At 37.6% G+C, this 10,786-nt stretch overlaps 1 long non-coding RNA gene across 1 annotated transcript in view; it reads left to right on the top strand.

Annotated features, from left to right (window-relative positions):
- Positions 1-10,394, top strand: part of LOC118166891 — a 182,276-nt gene extending 171,882 nt beyond the window's left edge. Inside the window, exon 4 of the long non-coding RNA XR_004750789.1 lies at positions 10,284-10,394. This is a non-coding gene — a long non-coding RNA (uncharacterized LOC118166891). The remainder of the gene's footprint in view (positions 1-10,283) is intronic.
- Positions 10,395-10,786: the final 392 nt, after the last annotated feature.

Here is a 10,786-nt window from a genome sequence, read left to right as displayed (position 1 = left end):
CGAACGGCTGTGTGGTGTTTAGCTGCCAGCCGGGTTAAACCACAACACATGCCAAGGGTAAAATTGTGTTTACAGAAGCTCCTGCTAAGGTTGAGAGGAAAGGGGGAGGCGTAGTTCAAATTATCCAGGAAAAGAGAAGGATAGAACAGACAAATTTTAGTATTTGTTCTCGGAAGTGTACTTGTTTGTGTGGACTAAACAAGGTTAGGTTGGTGAGATTGTTAGGTTTGGTGCTTTACAGAAACTCATCAGGACAAGGCTATCCCCAGGCCAGGAATGTGTTTAGCTCATTCTCTGTTTTTAGTCTGGCTGCCTAAATACCAGTAAGAAAAAGCAGGCACTATAAGGCAGACCTTCATCCCTGTAATTGCATGTCTCTGCAGTAGTCTAGTGTACTTATTGAAGCAAATCCCCAGCTCTGAGCACCTGCCATGGCTGTCTACCTTGAGCTGGGGAGTGAAAAAATAGCTGGAAGCCTGGTGACGTGGCTTCCTCCTCTTGGTCTGTTTTACTGGTTCCTGCACCGGTTCAGCCAGCAGCTTCTGCTGTGTCTGGCTCTCCATTGCTGTGTGTGTCTTGTGCAGTCACTTACCACTGTGCAGTAGCTACTCGTGCTTATCTTCTTGCTTAATACACTTCTAAATAAGTAAGCTCTTGATTGTTTTAATTTCTTTTCTTCTTTCCTCAAATATCATGTTTCACCAGTTCATTTGCACTTTATCTTCTGCTGTCCAAAAGTAAGAAGAGCCATAGTGCTGGAAAATCTTGGATAAAACCTTTTTTTTTTTTTTTCCTTTTTTTTTTTTTCCTGCTATTGTTGTTGCAAGCTGACATTTCTCTCTCTCTTGCTGTATCAAACACTCACAGCATCTCAGGGACAAGCTGTGCTTCGCGTCTATGTTTTCTGTGCCTTTATAGAATCCAAAGTGTCATTGAAAATCAGCCGCCTGTGTTTAGTTTAGTAATTCCCTTTCAAAGTGAAAACAGATTGTGGAGTTGTACTCTCCACCCCCTCTCCCAAAGACTTTTCTTTTCCCTCTCTCTTTCTGCCACTGTTGCTGATCAGACAATGAAAACTTGTGGGAAAGTTAAGGAAGATCTCAATTTTAGACTATAGGGTTTTATAGTAATCTGAATGAATTTACCAAGATCCGTGGGCCTGATCCTTTTTTTTCTTGTGTGTATCTGTGGGACTAAAAGCTTTGAGGCAAGCAGAATACCAACAGGGATAAGTTCAGTCCTGCTGTTTTCCTTCCCCGTGTGAATGTGCCTGTGAGATAATAAATATTCCATGTAAATATATATAGAGGTATAGTTATACATATATAGTTATGCTTGCATCTGTAATAAAACCACCTACTTAAATCAGAGAAAGGGGAACGAGTGACACGAGGTGTTGAGCCTGCAGACCAAGTGACCAGACAAAGGCGGCGGAGCAGAAGCCCTGCTGAGCCAGCGCCTGCAGAGCGCGTGCTGCCAGGCGGCGCGGCTGGGCTGCTTGCTGTGGACCACTGATCCATTGGATGAACAAGGTTCTAATCAAAGGATGGGAGACAAGCCATGCCCTTCCGTTCTCCTCCCCTCTGCTAGCTGCTGCTCACCCCTTCCCTCTAACATGCTTAGAGACAGCCACGCGTTCACCTGTCCTTCTTACTGTGTTTCATTTCCAGTGAGACTGATGAGTTCACTTACAGTGTACTGGATGTTCTTACAGAAACAAATCAAAGCAAAGATGAATGTATATAATTCAAGATTTATTATTTTGATAATAATACGGTGGTCTTTCACGTGCTGAAACACAGTAACAAAGAAATACGCAGGTACCTCTTCAGCTGCAATGCTAGTTGTGAATTGCTTTCAGTGTAAGAACATTTTCGAGCTTGAATTGGTAACTGCTGGTTCAGACAGGCAACTCTGAGGGATTATGACATAACACAGCTTTGCAACACTTAGTCTGAACACTAAGTGAGCAAAGACACGTATATTGGTCTGTGTTTGCTTGATGATAAAGAAAATATACTGCTCATACTGAATGAACTTTCAGGCCATTCATCTAAAAGTGTTTACAATGAAAACCATTGTGTGAACATCCTAAACGCAGCTCTGCTTAGGCTTTTGAGCTGTGTGGCACTGCTGGTGCATGGGGAATATTATCATTAGTGCTGTGCATAGTGTGGAACACCTGGATCCAATGCAGTGCTGTGTTCCCTCAGAGTTTGAACCAGAAAATGTATTTTTAAAACACTATTTTATGTCATTTAAAATGTTATTATATTTCTTTTCCTAATCAATCTTATCAGAAGTATGAATAATCACAGCAATGAGGCTAAGTAACTTGATTTTTCTATCATCAAGTCAATTGGAGTGTACTGTGCTACTGCAGTGCTATCTAGTGCTTCAAAAACAAACAAACAAACAATACAATGCTTTTCTGTTTGTTTTTTTGATCATTTTTAAATTACTCACAGGACACATTCAACACATCCGATGGCAGGGTGAGAGTGCACTGTTTACACTGTAATCTTGTGAAGGAGAATGATTAAAATTAAGACAGGTAAACAGTCAAATGAAGGTTAAAGATTATTCAGAATTTGTTATGCCTTATTCTGTGATTTCATGTGACGCATGAGTACAGTGAAGGATATGTTTTGGTGCCAGGTCTGAGGGAAACAAACCTACAGTGTTCCTTATCAGCAGAAAAGCAAGCCCTATAAAATATATGGTTCTGTAGGAGATGTTCCCTTATTAACAAACCAGATTTCAAAATTGATATCGTCTTCCAGCAAGAGGTTCAAAAATTGCACTTTAGTGTCTCGGTGTTACTTGTAACACCATATTTAGCCGCAACTTTCAAGGTCTTCTAAGCTTTGAGAGAATCCCAAAAAGGAAAAAAAAAAAAAAACATAATTAAAAACAAACCAAAACAATTTATATTTCAAGATTTCTGTCCTCTTGGCTGGGTATGATCATGCGTATGATCTTTAAGTTTCTTCAGGATTTTGCAACTAGAAAAATGAGGTCTTTCCCTTGTTAAAGAGAAGATTTCGCCAAGCGAAAATAAGATCATGGGGGAAATCTTATTTTTGATAAACATTTTGAGTTTAAAGAAAACTTCAGTCAGTGACTGAATTGACAGAGGTATATTCTTTAAGGAATTGCTAATTATATTTCAATTGCAGTATGATGCTCAATTATACTGCTCGTCTTCCTTGAAACATTTCACGGTAATGTAGGTACAAAATACAACGTCTGCTAGCAAGGAAGACTGACCCAGGGGATACTAATGAGACCCACTTTAACCAACTATCAAACACTACTGTAGTATGTCGCATGAAGCAGCCAGTTGCTCAATGTGTAGTTCAGTGAAGTTTACAGATAGTGAAGTTTATAGGTAAGTGTTGGAAGAAAGGAGGGTGTCTTATTTTTCTTCCCAGAACTGTGCAGGCTATGCTATATCGCTTTTTAAAGCAACAAAAGAAAGTTTGTAATAACAGCATCATTCTGTTCAGTGTAGATCCTGCATCTCTCTCGGAGAGGCATTCCTTCATGTCATTTATGTCTCTTTAATATGCACAGAAATTATAAGTGTTTGCTGTTGTTGCTTTTGTTGTTTTTCCCTTGAGAAAACTGTATGTTCATTTTGCTAGATCGACGTGCATGCTATTGGCAGGTGTCAAAAATGCAATTAATTCTCCTACCAACTAGACTTCTGCATATTCCAATTACTTCTAAATAAGCTCTTGAAGGCTTTTACACAGTTTATCTCAGAAGCAATTCCATTTTGTATCCTTTCATCCATTGTACTGGGACAAAGTTGGAAACAGTTTAAAATTTCTATGATTTTCTGGGCAAAACTTTGTTTTTCCACCCCCACACAGACCTCTGCAAGTCATTTTTAAAACTGCAAGATCATTTTCTGTGGGCTTTCAGAAGTGTAGCTGTGTTTAAATGTGAGAGGCTTTTTTTCAGTTTTATTTTGTTTGTTGGTTTGCTTTACATATCTTCAGATAGTTGCTACCTGACCCAGGTAACATTTTAGGTTTTGTCTTGTTTTTTGCCTTCTTTTCACCACCACCACCCCTCCACCCCCTCCCACAAGCCTCACTTACAATCTACTACAACTAATTTACTTAGCCTTTGGCTTTTTGGACTTTAATTACTGGTGTTAGTAATTTACTGTTTGGGGATTCTTAGATCCCATACCTGTACTTTGCTCTTTGTATTGTGTTTTGAATGTTGGTATAGTTAGAGCAGTAGTAAGTAGGTGAGAGAAGCTCAAACAGCCATTCTGTCAAGCTGAAACAAAACAAAACAAAACAAAACAAAACAAAAAAACTTGCTTGGACAATGCAGGGTGTGCATATTCATTGCATGCTGGGCTTTTGCTGTTGTGGCATTTTGCTGTTTTGGTGTGGTTTTGGTGTTTTTGTTGTTGTTTTCAGATATTTTTCAATGCACCCTAAGGATAGCATTCAGGTTTTGTTTTTGTTTTTTAATGGTAGTTTCTGAGCTTTCTCACGCAGCTGGGGAGCTGGGGAGTTTGGCAAAGGCCTACAGAATAAATTTTGTATACTCTATTTACTTGTGTACAGCCAAATTTTCCTATCTGTTGGTTTATATTGCACTACATCTGCAGGCCCGCTTTGAAAAAAATCATGAGCATTATCCCAAAGAGCACTAGTTTGATCACTAGACTTAATACATTCTACAATTCTACAATATAAACTCCATTAACAGGTATTTTGTTTCTCTCTGACTTCAGTTGTATCTGAAAGAAAGCAAAGTTTCCTGAAAGTCATTCAAATGTTTGTAGAAAACAAACAAATGAGTACATGACAGACAATCTGGTGCAATTAATATAAGACCTGTCAGGAGGGTATATTGTAATAAAATGAAGTGACAGTGCTGTTCCAGGGCTAAACTTAAGGTTTGGACTCCAGGCAGGAGATGACGTTTATGCTCCTTATAAGTTCCATTTCAATGACAACCTTCATTTATGAAAGACGAATGTATTTTGTTTTGCAGGTAGAAGAGATGTAAAACCTGTTCTTTTCCTCAAAGGAACTGGCTTAGGACTTTAAATTACGGTGGCTGAAACATTAGGGAAAAAAGAAAGCTTACAACAAACACCAACCAGCTGCTTCTGCTGTATTTTTAGTATGTACAGCTCTATTAGGTTGGTTTATTAATACATCTGCAAGGTATCCTGCAACAGGGGCCAGATGGCTCGGGAGATGGAAAATAGCATAAAAAGGGTTGCAAGTAGCAGTCTAGGTCAGAAACAGCCCAATTGTGTTGTTGTCTGATGTCTACTCAGTAGCCAGGAGGAATGAATCTGGAGAGAGGGTCTCGCTCCAGAGCCCTGCATGGTCCTGTAGCACCAAGACTCCACAAGTATTTCTTCCATATGAGCAGAAGACACAAAACATATAGAGATGCTGACAGGTAATTAGGCCAGTGATCTCTTCATGTTAGAGATGATGCTACATGGTAGGATGCTGCAGGACATTTTTATTTTGGGGAATAACAAGTGACCAAGTTCAGCAAGTGACTCTGAGGCTCTGTAGGTGGGAGTGTATTGGTGTCCACAAGAGTTCCTGGGCAGTGAAACACATACACTGGGTTTCCAAAACCTGGCATCAAGGACCGTGCTCGACACTTGCCAGGGGACCACAGCCTAAACTGATTTGTACACATAGTAATACACTAGGCTGCATTTTGAAATTTACATGGTCCTGAATTGCAAATCAAAGTGCATTCTTAAGGAAACCCTTTTATCTAGGTTTTCTGAAAACCTAGAATACAAATATTAGGAAAAAAAAAAAAGTGCCAGGCTTTGTGCTTGCCTGTACTTTTATCTTCATGAAGTTTAGAAGTAGTTTGTTGTTTTGAATTTATGAGCTATGAAAACTGGCATTATTAGGTGACAGCAGGCAAAAATGTGAGAAGTTATGATACTGCAGTCTTAATAAAGCTGGTATAAAATGACTTATACAGATGCAATAGAAACCCGATCCTTCTTTCTCTGTTTGATGGGGCCATAAAGAATCATGGTGAGATTCATCACATGACCAGACCTGCAAACACTTGCTGTAATGGTCAACTCATGCTGTAGGCATATTTGTCCAGAAATACCATTTGTTTTCTGGTGTTACCTGGTCACTCAGGGGAGGATGACATGCTCATAATATAGTATGTGCTGTGTGGAAGATCCTTTGCATAATTCCTGGTTTCAAGCATCAAAAGTAAAATTCATGAGCTTGGAAAAGCTGTTGAGGGTGGTCTAAGAAGGTATCCATGACACCAAGATAAGCATTTCCCTGATCTCTCTTTCTCTTGCAGCCCTCTAAGATTATTTGTACCTTGCAACTCAGTTTGTAATAAATCACTCTGATAACCATTTAGAACAACTGTGGCCTGTTGCTGTACCTCAAATCCAAATAATCCCCAATTCTCTGCTTTTCAGGGCATCTGTTGAAATTCAAACTCCTCATCCCTGAATGCTAATGGGCATGGCTGTCAAAACAACCACACAGTCTTTTTCAAGTAATTATTGTTTGTGGATTTGTCCACATGATCTTTTTGTTTGTTTGTTTTTTGTTGTTGTTGTTTTTTTTTTTTTTAATTATCATTTGTTTGCTTAGTTATGCCTCATACTTTGTTGTTGTTAGCCCTGCAGATGATACTTAAGATAGAAAACTCTGAGATTTCAAACTGGAATAGGAAAAGGTCTGGATATTGAGTAAATCCAAAACCAAAAGGAAAAAAAAAAAATGGATTGCTACACAAATGAATTTGCTACACAAATGTAATTTTTGGGAAAGAATCTGTAAAAGCGCATCAGCCTTGTACTGTGGAAGCACTGACATCGTCCTCTAATAAAGTTAGAGAAGTTCTGGAGATCACATTAGAGAATCAGACAGCAGCAGCATGAAATATTCTTCTTAACAAGATCCAATACTAGAATAATTATTTATTTCATTTTCTCTTTCCTCAACAGGAGCCTTTGGCACAAAAAAAGAAAAGAAATCCCCCACAAAAACCCTTCTTACTAGCCACCTATGAAACAAAGCAAAAGTTCCTGGCCAAGAGTCTGCTGATGTACACTTGTAAAGTAAATGATGTTAATATACAGAAATAAAGGCCAGATCCTTAAATGCTTGAAATATATTTACCTCCATAGCTTCCCCAGACATACAGCATTTTACATTTGCTGAAGATTTGACTCAATATAATGAGTACAAATACCTATCAAAATAAAACATGTAGAAACTGTAAATAAATATTAAGACCCTTATTATATAATTAACTTAAAATCTTATTATAAATATTGTCAAATTATTTCATGGAATAAGATAATTATCTGACATGAAAATACAACTTTATTAGTATAGATTAAAAGAGTAGTTATTAAAGTTATTGCTAACATGACCAGACAATAAGAACTATTCAGTGAAACATGAGCTGAAAGACTTTCGGAGGTACAACCAGTTATTTCAAGTCTAAAATTATACCCTCCTGTAAGAATTTAGGTGGAAGAATCAGATCTGCAGTGTTAAATCTAAATCCAATAAGAATTAGTTTCTACTATCCAGTGGTTTCTAACATGATCTGCACAAGGAAATAAGTAACTGCCATATCTAAAAATAAGTAACTATAGAATTTATTTATCATGCTCTCAGGCTGTCAGAAACATTTGAGTTAGATGTGAAATTACATCTACCATGAATAAAATAAAAGTAAGTAGAGCAAGAAGGTCCTTGGCTAAAATTGTGTACATTTCCCTATAATATACTAAATGTAAAGTTTCAATCAAATGCTTTAACTTGCAGAAGAACACATACAACTTTGTAAATTAATCATAAGTTCATTTTGTAATTGCTGCAGCTGTCCTTGGCTCTAAGTGTCCTACCAGTAGAGAGTTCTGCAGTTGTGTAATGTTGCCTGTAATGAATGGTGATTTTTTTTTCTCATCTGTTAGCAGCTTTGGTCATGTACTTTGGTTTCCCTTTACTATTTTTAAGGAAAATCTTTGATGTCCTTTCACTCTCCACCTCTTTCTTCTCTCTTGGCATCACTTATCTTTATCACACGTCTCTTTTAATTTGCTCCAAAATTCACTCTTTCTTTTTTTTTCTTTCTTTCTTTTTTTTTTTTTTTTTTTTCTAAATAACCTCACAGTTCACACATGGTAATGTTTCATTCTCTCACTCACATGTTACTCAGTCACTTCCAGTGCTTAGGAGGGATAAAGACTTTTCACACTGCTTGCTGTCTTGTGCATTTAAGTGACTGTATTCATGGCACAGAATAAAAAATATGTTTGGGGGTAATTAAATGCACTACTGAAGCAGTGGAGTGTCCTGACCGCAAGGCCTACATAATACTTCCTAGAGCTGAGAAATTCTCATCCTTCACCAGAGCAACAGGGAACTGAGAGGCTCTGAATGCTTTGTAGGAGCATATGAAGAAATTCATGGAGAATCCAAAGAATATATAACTATTATATATTTGGCTGACTTCATCAAGCACTCCTTTTGCCTTGTAGAGGCCTGCAGATTTTCCAGACCTGCCTTTTCAAAGCAACACCTTTGATGACATACAAAGACATACATACAGCCATACATACATAATGCTTTGGCAAAGCATTCGTTAAGAGATATAAATAGAAAAAGCTCTAATGAGACCTGGCTTTGGCTGATTCCTCTGATGCTTGCACACTTAGCTTTACCGCTAGCTATAGCAATGGCACTGCTCGATTCTTCAGTCTCGAATAGCTAAACCAAACAACACATAACCATGGCAGTAGAAGAGCTATAAATACGGACAAACATGCTAATAATCTTGCCCATTTTGGGGGGTAAATAGGCTGAAGTAAAGCCATGCTCAGGTGATTAGTTATTATGCAAATAACTAGAGTCACATCTCAAAGTGCTATATCATTTTGTAGTCTGAATTTGTTAATAAGCTAATCGCTGTGCATATTAAAAAGGATTCTTAAGGTATTTACACATGCACAATAGATGACTTTCTATCTTTTACCAACTTGGCTGCAATAAAGAAAATCAATTAAATGAAACAAAATGCCCTGTTCAGTACTGTGGATTAGTTCTTGCAGAGATTTCATTAAAATAAAAATCTTCTAAGAAGAAAAGCCTAAACTGATAGACTTTAGGGATTTTCTATTTTTTGTCTTAACTAACAGGCTTACATATTTTCAACCATATTTTCAAATGTGTTTCAGTTAATTTAAATGTTCCACTTGTGTGTTCTTCTTCCTGTCTACCACTCTGTTCACCAAATACAAAATTAATGTAACAAACCCAGAACAAAACTGTAATCCTTTAAACTACACTGAAATCTTGAAAATGGAGAGAAGCAAGAAGAGGTTTCAACAAATAACTTGCTTGTAGTGAATATGGATCAAGTGCAGTAAAACTGGTTCAAAATCAGCTAGCTCCCACCAAACTGCTGCTCCAAACCACCTACCCACAAAATTCCTATTTTACCTTCTTTCTAAAACCTTACATATGTTATTCTATATGAATGAAATGAAGTTGAAACACCATCTTCATAAAAAAGAAAAAATAAAATCATTCCGCATGCTTCATCCCTCTCTCCCTCAATATGCCTTGCTGACAAGCAGTGGACAAATATAGTATTTCTACATTTAAAATATTAAATCTCATGATAGGCTCAAGAATAACAATGGTCCTGATTGCCACCTTCTGGGGAGGAAGGAGTTGGAGGAGCTGAAAGGCACAGCACTGTTTCTTTTGGTCATCAGAAAAACAGTGTCTTAGTTCCTCTATATACACTCCTTCAACCATCCACACAGAACAAAAAGATATTGCACATTGGTATCATTCATACATGCAGGGAAGGTTCACACCTAGCATGCACAGACACAGATTTCAGAGCTGTCTTCTGATTTTAGCACCAAGGTTGACCTGTAACTGCACAAGCTGTTCAAGCAAGGTGGTCCTTGAAAGCCAGCTAATTCAATACACTAGGAGGATAAATATGCTGCTAGTTTAACAAATGATTGCAAAAGTTCTGCTGAATACGGTGACAGCTGATGCTTCAAAGGAAAGATGTGTTAACTAAACTTGCTGCTAAATGTCTAATGTTTTCAATTGTCCTTACATACAGATTTAATTTTTTAGTTGCACTAAAATAGGTAGAAGTATTTTTGTTGCCTGCAGGTCTTTCCATAGCTCCATGTGCATGTGTATGTACATGCATATCCATATGCAGTGAATGTCCCCCTTTTTTTTCTTTAGTGAAACGGTGCAGAGGCATGAAGGACCATGCAGGTGCAGCTTCATGCTGAAACAGTCTACTGATATTTTCCTCTCGGTAAAGATTTCCACTCAGGGCAATAGGAGTTTTACTGGTGATTTCTCTGGGTTTGGCATTAAAATACATATATACAGTATCCGCAGCTTGTGGTTAAATCAAACATCCTGGCTGTCCAAAGGGTTACATTTCTAAGAGCTGATGCCATGCCTGATGGATTCTTATTCACCACATTTTATATATATAACATTCAGATTAGAATTGTACTGGAGGAAAGAATAGTGAAACATCATGGTATCATGTTGAGGTTGAACAATTATAATACAACTAACTACACTGTTTAAATATTCATTTTTATGAAAGACATTCATTATGTTCTTCATCTGGTAAGTCGCTCTCACTTATGCCTCACTCCAGTGTTCAGTCTCTGATAGAACATTGGAAAAAATCATAAAATATTTAAATACGCTCGTTATGTTTTGGATAG

The sequence above is a fragment of the Oxyura jamaicensis genome, chromosome 4 (genome assembly GCF_011077185.1).
Source record: "Oxyura jamaicensis isolate SHBP4307 breed ruddy duck chromosome 4, BPBGC_Ojam_1.0, whole genome shotgun sequence".
Taxonomy (NCBI): Eukaryota; Metazoa; Chordata; class Aves; order Anseriformes; family Anatidae; genus Oxyura; species Oxyura jamaicensis.
Note: the sequence above shows the minus strand (reverse complement) of the source record. Positions and strands in the feature narration are given on the sequence as shown.